The sequence below is a fragment of the Camarhynchus parvulus genome, chromosome 1 (assembly GCF_901933205.1).
Source record: "Camarhynchus parvulus chromosome 1, STF_HiC, whole genome shotgun sequence".
NCBI lineage: Eukaryota > Metazoa > Chordata > Aves > Passeriformes > Thraupidae > Camarhynchus > Camarhynchus parvulus.
In genome coordinates, this window is record NC_044571.1 from 85264907 (window position 1) to 85279743 (window position 14837).

Genomic DNA, 14837 nt, shown 5'->3' on the forward strand with positions numbered 1-14837 from the left:
TTTCAGGGCCCTGTTCCACAGCCTTCATTTTCCAACTGCAGCTCCTCAAGCTGTCCTGCAAAGCAAACGTCCCCTTGACACCAACCAAGTTCCTCCTTTGCTCTCTCTGTGCTATGCTGAGCGGGATGGACACTTGCAGCCCCATGGCACAAAGTCCACTTTCCAGCTGCTGGATAGTTTTAGTTTTTCCATCCTCTGACGTGCTTGGCCACCTTACCTTCAGCAGGATAGTTTAACTTACCTTGTGCACAGGGCAGGGTCTCGCTCCTATGCTCATCAGAGATTTTTATCTCCAAAGGAAGGCGTTGGCCCCTTCTTTTTTGCCCTAGAAAGTGGCTACTGAGATAATTACACTGCGACCCCAACATCCTCCCCCGAGCCTCTGGTTTCCCATGGGTCTGGTCTGGTCTGTTTTCTCCAAATCAGATGCCTTAGTTTGCATCAGGCTGTTACTCATGTGCCTTTTCCTAAGCTGCTCTTAGCCAGGGAATTCATACTCCCCTGTGACAGTGACCTGCCATCCCTCACTTCCTGTGCCACCTGCAGTTTATCATCAAAAAAGACCCTGCCTTAAATCATTGATAATGATATTGAAATGCACTGGACCAAGGACTAATCCCCGAGGATAGCCAAGGAAACAGCAACATTTCAATTTGTCGGTGAACTAGGTTTGTCTCTGCCTCATGTGGCTGTGCCAGATAAGACCAATGTTTTAATCAAAATATTATGGGCAGTAAATCAAGTGCTTTTGGGACAGCCACCCTGCCATGCCAGTCTGATAGGCCAGGGCAGACTTATCACATCATGTCTTTAATAGGGGCCATAGCCTGAGGACTCTGGCTTATCTTTCAGAAGGCTACAAGGAGTCTCTCCAGGCTTTCAAGGTGGGAACAAAGAAAAAAATTGTCCTGCATTCCCACAGGGAAGAAACTAAAGCCTCAACCATGGACCACATGTCATATACAGCTGAAAAGTACTAAAACCAAAGAATGGTGATTATATTTGTCTGGGAGAAGTGAACACAGGTAGAACACAAGCAGTGTGCCTTCAGGTGGGCCATCCCTCCAGGAGTCACTGCTCCAGCCTCATGACCCTCCTCAGGGCCAAAACTGTGCTGCTGGCTGGCAGAGCACATCGCACATGACATCACACAGCTCCCCTGAGCATGGGTCCCTCCAGCACTGTTCAGCCTGCAAGTGTGTCTTGTGAGATGCTCCATGCAGTGATGAGACAGCGCAGGCAGGTAAATCCCAGCTGCAGCGCCCTCCCTTTCCCCTCCTGCACAGCATGGACAGGGCACTGCTGCAGCCTCACACTGGGCCAAGTCCAGGGCTGCAATCCAGTGCTCCCAATGCTTTTGGGCCTCCTCCACAAAGGTGTAGATTCAAGATACAGAAAAGCTGAGCTGCTGCTGAGAGCAGAGCCAGAAATTCTTCAGCAAAGAGATTAGGTTTAAAAAATTATCTGGTCATTAATGCATCCCTTTGAAATAACTTAGCTCAGCCTTTGTCAATTCATAGAAGTTCTAGTTGGAAACAGTCATGTGTAGGTGGTGATCCTTTGCAGAGAATTTTCCAGGGCAAAGGAGCTTCTTTGAATGCAGCCTGCTGAAACGACGACAGTCCAGGCAAGGGAACCTCATGAATTATTGTGACTTGGATGCTTTAAAAACATTTATTGGGTTCTGTCTAAAAAACAACTCCAATCACCAATCCACTACATAAACCACAAACTTCAACACCTCCTTCTCCTCCAGCACAGTGCTTGCAAAACCACAAGCCTTCCTAAGCCCAGACAGCACATCCTTGTCAGGATTCACTCAGAGAAGGAAGGGATGGAATACAGGAACAGGGTAAGCACCACATCCTTACTGTTAGCAGCAGAGCATGCTTGGGCTTAAAACCAGCTCATCTCCCACTCTCTGAATTAAATTATATAGAACTACAGGCAAAACACAGCTCTGAGCTTGGACTTCAACCTGCTGCATTACTCAGTCTGCTTGAGCTTCTCCAAGTCTCCCTCTCAAGGAACAGTGGGGTTTTTTAACCCAAAGCTTAGAAAACTTTTTTACCCCAGGGTTTCTCAAGCAGGAGTCAGTGGGCAGATAATTACAGCAAGTTTATTCAGAAGAGCCACGCCACCAGTGAGATGCTGCAAACCAGTGAGACCACGAGGTGGCTTTGATGGCTGCCTCCAAGAGCAAGAGATGAGAGGGATCTGTTAACTCATTGCTTGCTGTTATTTTCCATCTAGAAGACACTCATGTTCTCCAGGAGTTTTATGCAACCAGACCTAATCTAGAATCACAGAATCTTTTAGGATGGAAAAGCCTCTAAGACCATTGAATCCAACCATTAATTGCCAAGTCCACCACTACACCATGTCCCAAGTGCCACACCCTCACACCTTTTGCATCCTTTCAGGGATGGTGACTCCACCACTTCCCTGGGCAGCTGGTTCCATTGCCTGACAAGCCTTTTGATGAAGAATTTTTGGTGAACTGCCTTGCAGCAGTGACAGTTTTGGGACATTTCAGGAGTGTTGTTTGTACTCCTCAGGCTCTGGTGGTGGCTCAGGAAAAGGAGCCATCAGCCAGCCAGCAGCAGCAAGAGGGAAGTCCCAGAGACAAGGTGGATAAGGAGGAGCACAAAGAAAAATCCAGTGTTGCACTGGACATGTGTGGAATGTTACCTGGAGGACCTCAGCATGCCTGGGTTTTGGTCCAGGAGCCTGAAGTGGCAGCTGTAAGAGGTTAGAGGGTTCTGTCTGTCATTTTGCACATGTGCTGCATTTGATCTAGGGCCCTCTTCTGTACATTCTTGCTTGGGTCAGCTCTGCACTGGGACAAACAGCAGGGGAAAGAGGATTCTGTGGATGGCACTGCTCTGCCTCTCCTCCAGACCCTCCCCAGTGCTCCCTTGCCTCTGGATGTCACGTCAGAAAAAGCCACCTCCAGCCTTTGATAGGGCAGCACCAAGGGAGGTGTCCTGCAGGCCCATGGCCTTGGGAAGCTCAGGGTTTTAAACCTGCACAGCACACAGACACACCAAGGTATGCTGCTCACAGCCTGCAGCTGAAATGGAGCTGTATATTCGCACAGAAATATCTGTGCATAGAGAAATAAGTGTGCCTTTTTCAGAGGAGAAGCCTCAAGAAAGATTTTCATGTATTTATATGCATTTAGCAGATTCTCCATCCCTTCCTGGGCTCCCCCCCACTGTCACAAAGACACACTCCCATCCCTGCTCTCCTCCCTGCAGGTGCACTTTGAGCAAGCAAAGCACCGTGTGATTGCTCCGTGCCCTACATCCCCAGGTCTTGTCATCTGGCAGCTTTTCTAAACACGGCTTTCTTCCTCTCAGCAATTCTGTGGGGACCTTGAGAAATGAATGCAGCAAACATGCCCTGTCACTTCAAAGTTGGAGGGCTGACGACTCTTGAAATGCACTTTTCTACTCGTCTTTTTTTTTCCTACATTCCCCTCTCATGTCTAACACCACCATCTGTGCTGGCACAGGCTCTGGCTCTGGCCTTGAACCTCTGCAAGAGAGTGATCAGGGTCCAAGGATGTTTTCAATATTTCCTATGATCAAGCAGGGAAAGGCAGAGACCTCTATGAAAACCCTTGGGAAGACATAAAAAGCAGTCCTGTTTTTACACTTTGCGACACAAAACTACTTAGAGATGGCCAAATTTTTCCTCCTAAGTTTAGTTTTCTAGGTAAAATGTGTAGAAAAAGAACCCGCTGCCACACACTCCTGTACAACCAACAAAGTGATTGAGGTCTTAGGTGGGCTGGTTGTGTCTTCTGGCCATCCCCCTCTTCACGGGACCAGCATCCTCAGGAATGTGGACGAACTGGGTCTACAGTAAAATAATTCAGCTGAACTTGATGGAGAAAACCCAACCCAACCTTTTAATTCAGGTTTTTCCTCTTCATCTTTTATTTTCCACTCCTGCAATAAGAAATGAAATGCTCCCCAGCATCCCAGCAGGAAACATGCTGTGAGGGACTCAGCTCCTAAACCAGGATGAAATTGCAAAGCCAAAAATGTCTTTCAGAAAGGTCCTCATTCAGGAATGGGCTGAAGTACCCATTTCAGCTGGGGCTGCAATGAGCATTAGAGCCCCACTTGTGCTTGCTCAGACACTTGAATCTCACTTCTTCCTTTTTGCTTTCTGCAGCTCTGGCTGCTGCCTGACTCCTTCCCCTCATGCCAGTGTCTGTGACCTTCCCATGCCCCATTAACCCTCATTTTGCACCCATCTGTGGATTCTCAAAGACAGGAGCCCACAAAACAGTATGCCAACTCCATATTTAAAACAGTCTGTTTCTTTTCTTTCCTTACAGGACCTCCTCCCTTGTGTGTTCAGACCTCATTCCTGCTTGTTTTCCTTCTTTTCTCGCTCTGCAGTGGATTTGGGCCTCCCTGGGCACACAGGGGACTGGAGTCCAGCTGTGACATTATTGGGCTGGTCAGGCTGCATGGCCTTACAGACACAACCAGCACTTGACTCCACCACAGCAGCTGCACCTGCAACACCCTCAGCAAGGCTGGCCTGCAGCACAGCCCGTGCTGCTCTTGGGCAGCTCCTCTGCCAGCTGCCATCCAAATCCCTGGACTGATGAAATGTTAATGGTTGGTAATTTCCACGGCTTACAGCAGAAGAAAGTGCTGGGCTAGGAAACCTCCTGTGTCCAGGCTGATGAGCTGAATTTGAGCCTCCTGTTTTCAGTCCTTTCCTGGTGCAGCTGCTGCTCTGCTGAAAAAAGTGGGGAAGAAAGGAGGTCAGGTAGAGCTGGAAGGGAGAGTTTGGACTTTTTGGCCAAACAGTGGTTAAAATCTCACACAAAACCTTTACCTCTGTACAGAATGATTTGGGTATGTTTTTAAAATTTTTATTCTTTTACCACAAGCCAATCTTTGCAACAAAAAGGCTGTTATACAATAAAGATTTCTTTAAATTTCACTTAAATATGTAAAAACACTCACTTTCATTAATCCATAAAGAAAAAAGTCATGTTTTGATAATCCTAGAGTTTCCCTGGAAATTCTTACTGAATCTATTCAAACGTGACTCAAGCTCACAAAGCATTTTGGTTGTCCTACACGTCACTTTGACAAACGCGTTCGTGCTCCAAACACCGTGGTTGTTACCTGTCAGCTTGTGTGCAAGGGGGATAAAATAAGAGGTTTAAAGCAATCATTTCCTTTTTAACATCTTCTTCTCTTAAAAGAAAATCTTGAGGTGTTTGTCAGCCTAACTTTTGATATTTGCTCTGCCAATGGATCAGACTGCTCTGATAATAAAAATGAAATAAAATCAAAATATGTGACAGCTATGGATAAATCTCCTTTTTTGAAAATAACTCAAATACGAAAAAAATAACATAGCTGAAGCCTGCAGAAAATGTCCAGTACTCCAATTACTGGAGATAAATTCTACATAGCCTGTACATTTTTTTTGAATATGAGTTTATTTTGACATGATCTATGCATTTTCAGCTGCTGGAAAGGAGAAAAAAATAATTCCCAAGGCTATTCAAGATAAGCCATAGTTTCCTATCTCTTTTAACTGAAAATACCAATGAAACTTCTTCCAGTTATTCCCCATCTTCCTCTGGTCTCTTCTTATTAGTCTTATCATTTTAGTGCCTCCTTTGATATATAATCCCTTTATGTTGTGCAATGATAAATCAAAATAAAGTGCACCACTGAATGATTTTATTGTTATTAAAAGGTCAGCAGTAAGAGGGTCGCATCCTATCACATATCCTAGAGAATTAATGGGAGGTGCATTAAAAAAAAAAGGAGGCAGCGTGCCTCTTGAATATGTTTAAAAGCTACAGCATCCCTACAGCTGGGCTTTGTGATGGATCTTGCAACACAGCCTGGCCCAGGCTGCAAAGGCTACAAGAAACACGTCCCTGTCCTTTGGAGGGGGCTGCAAATGTCACCCCTGGCTAATGGGAACCCTGAATTAGTAACAGGTCTGCTGTGTGGAAGGTGATGTTTCCCCACAACCTCCCAAGTGATCAGGGCCCATTCTACACAGCCAGACTCTGCATTATCCCCACCACAGGCCCCTGCTGCCTTGGCAGCCAGGAGATGCTGGAGATGCCTCAGGAAGGGTCGTTTTGGGACATTAAAATCTTCTTCAGGATGTTTATCACTCCCTCTCTCACACGGTAATGACGTCTGGAAGATGCATTTATTTAGCATTCATCAAGGACCTGTCAATAAGCTGTTTCCGAAAGTGTATTTAAAATATATCGCTGTGCCTTGTCCCATCACTGGCATGAATTGCAACAGTCGGATCCTGCAAGAGCTTAGCATGATGCCCAGGAGAACATCCCCCAGGGTATCAGATTTTTTCCTCTCTGTACTTCAGGAGCAGCAATCTGAGTGCTGCCAGGTGAGGGCAGAAGATGTCCAGCGGCAGATGGAGACAAAAAAAAGGGAAGGTAAGGAAGTGCACAAGAGGCAACACAGAAGGGAATATGGAAAATGTGTGGTTCCAGACAACCCAAGAAAAAAAAGTTGATGAAAAGCTCCCTCATAGTGGGGATTGGGAAAAAAAAATGGTTGGATTTTCCCCCATGCAGTTGCAACCTGCTCATTTTGGAAAAAAATTTTTAAAAAATAGCAAAGAAAGATTAAATTGCTCATGATTGTACATTCTCAGTGTTTTACCCAGCTCGTGTAAAAAAAAAAAATTCTTCTTGTTTGGATGGAAGAACTGACCAGAAATCAATGACCAGACACAAAATGACAGAATTAACTGCTAAAGCACAGGCAGCAACAGGCAAGTCAGAACCCCCAAATCCCTGAGCGCACTGGGGAACGTGGCACAGGCTCAGACCTCCTGTACTGCCAATTTGGGCAGCAAGTGGTCATCGACCGCCCCTGCTCTCCCCCTGCTCTGCCTGATTTCTGGAGCAAACCACCTGCCAGACGCGCATCCATCCAGCAGATCTCCTACCTAGGACCAGCCTCCAGAAACCGCCCAATTTTCAGTGACTTCGCCTCTTTCTCCTGCCCTCTGCCACCCGACGCGGTGCACGGAGCTTCGGGAGCTCAGTTTAGTGCAGAGAGGTCCGCCGTGCTGGGCCCCGCAGGGCGGGGATGCCGTGTGCGAGCAGAGCGAGCAGGGGCAGCAGGAATTGCCGGGGCGGTGGTGGCAGATGTCCCCGCCGGCCGCGCATCCGCGAGGCGCACGGGCTGTGCGCGCAACACAAACACATCGCTCGGTGTTTGCTCACAAGCGGCTGGGGCGAGCTATTAACACTTCATTAATACGTGATGAAAGGCAAATTTAGAGAGCTCCCCAAAGTGACTGAGATCTCCGAGGGGCCCATAAATGAAATGATAATGCAATGTAAATAAGGCTGCGGAATACAAAGGCTGGGAATTAGCGGGTGATCTAACAAAAGCAGCTGGATATTACCAGAAGTGCACTCCCCATCTTCCCTCCACTTTCCCCAGTTTCGCGCAAAGGTGATACTGCAAGATTATAAAATGCAAGAACAAAATTTCCATCTCCAGACCAAAAAAAAATTTAAAAAAAGTTTGAAATAGAAAAAATACAGGTTTATATAGATACATCAAATTCTCCCGCATTTACCTTTAGTGGGCTTTTTCCTTTCCCCTCCTCCCCTCCTCCACCCTGCCCTGCTCCCTGGCTATTTCTGTAAAAAAAAAAAACAGACAGAAAATACAGCAGTATGCAGACGACATAGTCCTAGCATTTCAAAAATTGGATTTGATGTGTTTCTTTGGACTATTTTGAAACAGTATCGGTCCTTATCTCACTAAATATTTCACAGCTGTGCCACCTGAAATCCCTAGAGGAGTGCCTGTGTTGCTCATTAACTCAGACAGAATTAGCTTGGGTGATATTGTCTGACTTTGGCCAATGACACCAAACACATTTTAGGCAGAGAGTGGATAGCAAGGAGAGAAGTCCATTAACATTAATGTCTTTCTAACCATTAAAGAGGCCATTAGTGTTTGTGCTTATTTTTAGTATATTCAAAAAGGACAGAGTGAATCCACTCTCAGCCCCACAAATACATCTCTGCCCATTTTCAGGTATTTATTTTGCATCAGGATTTTGTTCCAACCTTGAGGTCATTGTGCCACCAGCCATCCAGGAGAACAGATAGATTTTCATGCACACATGAAGCCAAAGCTGTCAGTGATCCTTTTCAGACCTGTCACATATAGTAGAAGCAGCTTCTCCTCCAACACAAGTGATCAAAGGAGGTGTCCATCCTGTCCACCATTAGGCTCCAAAGTGTTGCCATCCATCCCACTAATTGTGATGCTCTCCCATTACAGTCAATCCAGAGCAATAGGGCTGTGATCCATCTCATCCCAAGACAGATGGTTGCATTAGGGCAGCTGCTTCGTGCTCCAGAACTCATTGTTCCTCTTCACTGGCTATGAAGGAGGTGAAGCTGAGCTCAGAGGCTGGTTGCCTTTGGCTGCCAGGAGTCTCTCCCTCACTGACACCTCCTTGGCCACATGCACTCATCCCACCCAAGGGAACAGACTGGGAACGTGGCCTCAGAAGATGTCTGCATGGAAAGGAAAAGCTTGAAATATTCTTCAGCAGTAAATCTATTCCCTAAAAACAGTTTTTTAGCAAGTAGCTGGGAGAGATTTTCTTGGAGGCTCTGTGAAGAGTCAAGGAAACATGGAAAGTTACGTGTCTTTGGGGGGAAAAGAAATTCCTGGCTTTCCAGGGGGATGTTAATTACTACCAGATGGTTATGAGACAGTTCACAAATGCCATAAAATAGAAGGACTCCTACATCAGGCTACCCATTGCATTAAAATACGAGTTATTCCTTCTTTTGTGAATGGAATCCACCAGCACTGATCTGCTCAGGCCAAGACAAGAAGGTTTATATCCCTGCCCCAGCCAAGCCCCTGGCTGCTGCTCATGTGAGCCTTCTCTGATCAGGTCAGTGGGCCCATTTTTCCCACCACCATGCTCCTGGAAACAATTTTTCACAGAAATGCAATGTGAAGTATGTTTTTCATCACTTCTGGCCCTTTGCACTCTCATTCCACATCCCTCTGTGTGTTGGCTAATGTGAGAACGGTAGATGCTGCCCATTTCCAAACCTGGGATGAAAGTCGAGGGATTTTTTCATCTTTCCATGAGCCAGTTTGGTTAGCCTTATTATTGCTATTGGCACATGGACCAGCAGTCATCAATAGCCAAATGCACAGCACTTGCCACAGCTTCTCTGGGTGGCAGGGCCTAACAACAACAGCCTGCTACTTATTAAGTCGAATACATCCAGTTTTATATCAATTGACAGATGTCTGGTTATTTGGCACAAAAACAGGAATTGAATTCCCACGGATGCACAATTATTTTGAAATACATGTTATTCAGAAATCTAGTTACCTTCACAAAAAATGCAAACATCTACTTCTTCCATGATGAGCAGCAGCTCTTTGCATCCTCAGCTGAATTAAAGTAATTTATTTCCTTGTCTCTGAGGGGAAAAAGAGAAAAAGAAAAGGCCCAGAATCACGTCCAAAGCTTAGCAAGGCCAATTGCTGACTAGCAAACATCTGTCCTGTACCCATGCAAGCCCCACCAGGGAAGTGCAGTCTTCCCAAGTTCTGGAAAGGAGGACAGCAGTGCTGCTGGATTCCCGGCTGGAAGCGATCCATGCTGTACACATGGCTTGGATGCAGAGAGCTGCAGGAATGCCACTGCAGTTTAAGGCCAACCAGCAACTCATGTTTTCATCCATTTTCTCTGCATACACTGCAGGGTTTATAAATCTCCACTTTGTATCCAGAATATTCCTGGGAAACAGATTGCTTATGACAAGTATTTCTTTTTTATTATTTTATTTTTTTTAATATAGGGTTCATTTTTGCTTTTTTTTTTTAATTCAATGTGCTTCCATTTTGTTATATATTGCAGAAGACAAATTTCCCAGCTGGTTATTTCCAATCATTTATAACACTGTAGTGAGACTCCGTATTTTTATATCATACCATATATCTGAAATACATTGGAAAATATAAAATTATATGAAACTGATAATAAATACATCTCAACAGACAGACACACACATGAGAAAAATTTCTGATTTTCTTCTCTGCCATATTATGTCTTTATGTATTCTCCATGTATCACTCTCCAAGGCTTTTTCTGGGAGTTTACCACCAGGAAACCAGCAAAAGTGAACAGCCTGTGCTGAACAGCATCCATTTAATTGCAGAAGCTGTTCTCTCCTAGGCTCAGAAAATCTCAGGTTTTCTTCATGTTAACGAGTCCTAAAAAAAACCCCTCTATGTCCATTACTTGAACTGTCCATGACAGAGCAATAGGCCCAACCAACCCTGGTTAGAGGGGCAGCAGGTGGGAGAATTGGGGCACAGGCAGCCCTGGCAGCTGGGGTGAATTAACCCATCCCTTGCAGATGGCATTTGTGACCCACTGGTGAGCCTGCAGTCAAAGTTATGTGTCTTCTGATGGCTGTCTTGGTCTGGAAAATGGGCACCATGAGGAGCCAACATCTACCAGCTCTTAGAAACCCACTGTAAGCAGAACTGGAGGCCCTGGAGGCTACACAGGAGGCCCCAGCAGTGAGGAACAGAGAAGAAAGGGAGATGCATCTCCTTTTTCTGAGAGCTGCTTATAGCACACAGAGGTGCCAAGTTGTGTAGCATCCATCTCTCCTGTGATCCCCTAGCCCCTCCCTGGCAATAAGGAATACAACCTCAAGGTAGGGGAAGTCTTAATATTCTCATGGGAAACTGAAACACTGAGATTTCAAATAACTGTCCAAGATCATGTATGAAATATGGGTCGGAGCATGTCAACTGAAAAGCAAATTCTTGCAGTTTCACACTGGCTATAAAACCTTCCCCCCTTAACACGAGAGGGTTTGATGAGAGATCAGTACCCACTCTGGTCTCCCTGGGAGAAGCAGCACAGTCCCAGGATATATCACTGCATCTCCCGCTCAAAGGGGCCCTTGCCTGCAGCAGAGGTGGTTTGGATATAGAAGGGGGTGACTCCGTGTACCAGACCCACCAAAGTGATCCTCACCAGTGCTTCAGGATGTTCTTTACTTTGTGAAATGGCCACAGTCAGGTATTGCCAACAAAAGAGCACCACAGAAATGTGCCCCAGCAATGGGACTCAACAGTAACTATGAACCTGGGGGGTCCCCCCACTGCCAATCAGGACACTGCCACCCAGGTGGGAATCAGGGGGTTCCACAGACCAAACTTTGCTCTTAACCATGTTGTTACCTTTGGAAAAGGCACCAGGACAGCTGGAAACAAGTCCTTTGTTTCCTGACCCATCACAGAGTCAGGCAGCTGTCCAGGACCAGTGGCACTGCATTCACAGCAGCATTCACTTGTGTCACCATGGGGTACCAGCTGCTGACCCACATCCAGCCCCTGTTTCGTCCACCTGCTGTCCCCACACCCCTGAAAATGTCCTAGCTAAGTTTTATTTCACCCACTTTTTTTTTTTTTTTTTTCTTTTTTCTGTTTTTTTTTGGGGGGGATGCTGCAAAGCATTCACAGCAGGCATCACCAGTCTCTGCTTGGAGTGGGAAATACTTCCAGATGCTCTTGGAAGCACCTTTGATTCACAGCATGCTTTTTGTTACAGTTAAACAGGGAGAAAAGCATCTCCCTTCCATGAGTGTTTTTGTGGGATGGAAAAACTATTCAGAATTCAGGGTGGGGAGAAAATCTAACAGAGTTCACTGTTTTCTTGGATTTTACCCTGTTCCAGATGCTCAAATTCCTCTTCCATCAGTTGTCACTGCCTATTTTTCTCTTGTTACTATAGGGGGAAAAAATAATGTTTAAGTATGAAGCCCCAAAGAGCGTTGTGTGGCTTGTTTTAGTTCCACCCTGAAAGACCCAAAACAGAAGGTGGGAGGTTTTATAATCATGTATGCTACATTTCATAACAAACTCTTTTCACAAAGAGAAGAAGGCAGCAAGATCTTCCTGCCACTGGAAAGTTTTAGAGGTCTTCATGTGAGCAACCTGACATGTGTCAACAGGACCACAGCATATCTTTTAGATGCCAGAGGACCACACTAAGTCAGGTGCCCAAAAAGAGAAATTTTCAAAACAAGTTCAGAAAATCATGGCTACAGTTCTGGTGCTTTATTTGACTTGGTGTGAAGAGGGCCTCAAGCTGTGTGAGTGAGCGAGCATTTGATGTCAAGAAGGTGAGATTCTAGGGATGCAGAAGCCATTTGGGGTGGCTTTTCTAAAGCAGCCAAATGTTGCTTCCATTTTATGGAACTGGCTCAGGGCTTAGGAAGGGTTTCCAGCAGCCCCTGACTCTGCTGGTGCAGGTGCAGGAGTGGGAGGTGCTTTAGGCACCACAGCATGCATAGGACACCACAGCCTATTAGCAGCTCGTGGTCACAATGAGGCATACAGAGCCTGGCTTTCCCTCTAACTGGCTTTCTAATTTACTGGTCAAACTCTTCTGCTCAGTAATCCAAGCTAATTAGGAAAGGTTACATAGGTGGTTTGCCCTCCTTTCTGGTGCTGCAGACACCACACTGGTCAGGACCTGCACAGGAAGGTGCCATTGGCACCTCCAGGATTAACCATGGCAGTCTGGATTTGCTGGGCTCACAATGTGCCAGTGGTACAGGAACTTGTTTAAGGAGCAGCAGCCTCGGACTGGTGAGGTTCAGAGGAGACAGCATGCTTGCAAGATTCTTAATCCCCAGGCTGTGATGTGCCAGGATTTTCCCCCAGCTCCTGCCTCTGCAGTCACACTGCCAAGTGGCCATGAGAACTTGATGTTTGGACAAAAAGAATAGTTTCCTAATCTTAAAGCAGAATTAAACACACTATAAAGATGTCAGCAAAATGTTTTAACCCACATCCACATAAAAGCCAATACTGCTTGTGAATGCCAAGCAACCTACATGGCTGGAGATAGCAGGGTCACAGCTGCTTCCATGAAAACCCAGTGGTGTAGCTGCTCATTGCCTGGGAAAAGGCCTCCACATACCCTTTCTAATTAGTACATTAACCCACAAAGTTCACTCACTCTGTGTCCATGAGCATCCACAGAAACTGGAAGGTTGGCTTATCGTAAATTCCCGTACTGCTTAGATTCCAACCACTTGGGATTTTCCAAAAGATGCCATCATGAATCATGTGCTTTACTGTAATACAGTTAAGAATGAAAGTGTGTTCCTATAAGACATTATTGTTTGCAACTAAAGCACACATTATGGTTGTAATTAGCACACAGGGAAAAAATCTGGTCTATGACAAGTGCAGGTGATCATGGTAATAATACCTGCACAGATGCAGTCCCTGGACCATAGCCCAGTCTCAACTCCATTGGTAATAAACCAAGGGAAGTTAATGAATTTGATTGAATTTGTTCAATGTAACAGAAAAAAAAATGCCCCACTGGATATTTTTAAACATATGTACATATGTATGTGCATTTTAGATGGCTTGATAAATCCACAGCTATCTGGATTTGGAAGTAATCTCACCTGGTCTGTAGCCAACATGCTTGAAAAATTACTTTATGGGCAGCAATAATAATTCCTCTTAGCCATAAATCAAAGCTTCTCAGGAGGGAAAGATGCATCATGGATTTTTTTTTTGATTCCTCTTCCCAGAAGGTCTTACATGCAAGGCCATATTAAAAGACATTTTCAAATGAAAACTGAAAATAGTTTCAGAAAGTAAGAGAGCAGAGCGCATGGGGCTTAGTTTGGTGCTAAGGCAATATAGGCTGAAGGAGAATATTACAAGCCGTGATTCATCTGATGCAAGAGACTTTGCTTTCAAAAATAAAGCTGCACAGCAGAAGGGTCAAAATTTTACCTGGGATTTAGGATTATGTTATCTGCAGTTCTGCAACATGGTGGCAGAGAGAAAAGTCTCCTTGATAGTGCTGATAGTGGGAATTGGAGACTGAGGATTAAGCAGCGGCACAGATAGCAACCAGCTTTCTTCTGTTAGCCTTTCATACTTTGCAAAAAAAATTGGAAAAGGATGCCTGCCCACACGAGGCAGACGTAAGCTCTGTGCCGTGTTGATGAGGCGCTGGGCAGGAAACAGATAACTACCAAAAAAAGTTGCACTATTACTTAAACCAGGGGTGAAGGAATGTCTGAGAACTTCTAAGAGGGCTGTGGTTTGGAGGAAAGTTTCCAAAACGCAGGAAGCACAGATGTGAAGAGGAGGGTTAAACCCTGCCCCAACCTTCTCAAACCAAGGGCACTCTTCACAGTTCCTGTTGTGAGCTAAGGCTTGCAGTTGTGCTGGAGACGTGGTTGTGGCAAACAGACTTCTGGTCACTGGTATTCCCTCCTCCAGCTGCTCACTCCTGCTCTCTTTCTGGGACAGTGGAGTATCTCTGCATCCATGTGCTCATCCAAGGGCTGCTGATGGCCCAGAGCCTTGTGGCAAAGCCAAATGGTGGCATCTGCTCCAGCTGAGGAAGAGGGTCTCATATCACTCGAACATTTCTGTGCATGCAGTGCAATCTCTCTTTTCACCAGAGCCCTCAGTAATAAACAGAGGATCCCTCTGCGGATCCACAGGCCTGAAATCTGTTGTGAATCAGACTGATTTCCAGGCATTTGTCCATGGAGCAGAGGGTGTGCAGAGGAAAGGCTCCAAGGAAAGGCTCCACTCCACATTTTGGCACCATTCAGCCCAAAAAGATATGCAGACCAGACAAACAATGGAAGGAATTTTGCAAGGAAGCAGTATTTAAAAACTCAGAATTCACTTAGCCTTGCACAACCAGTAAAGAAATTGCTGGAAGCCAGCAGTACA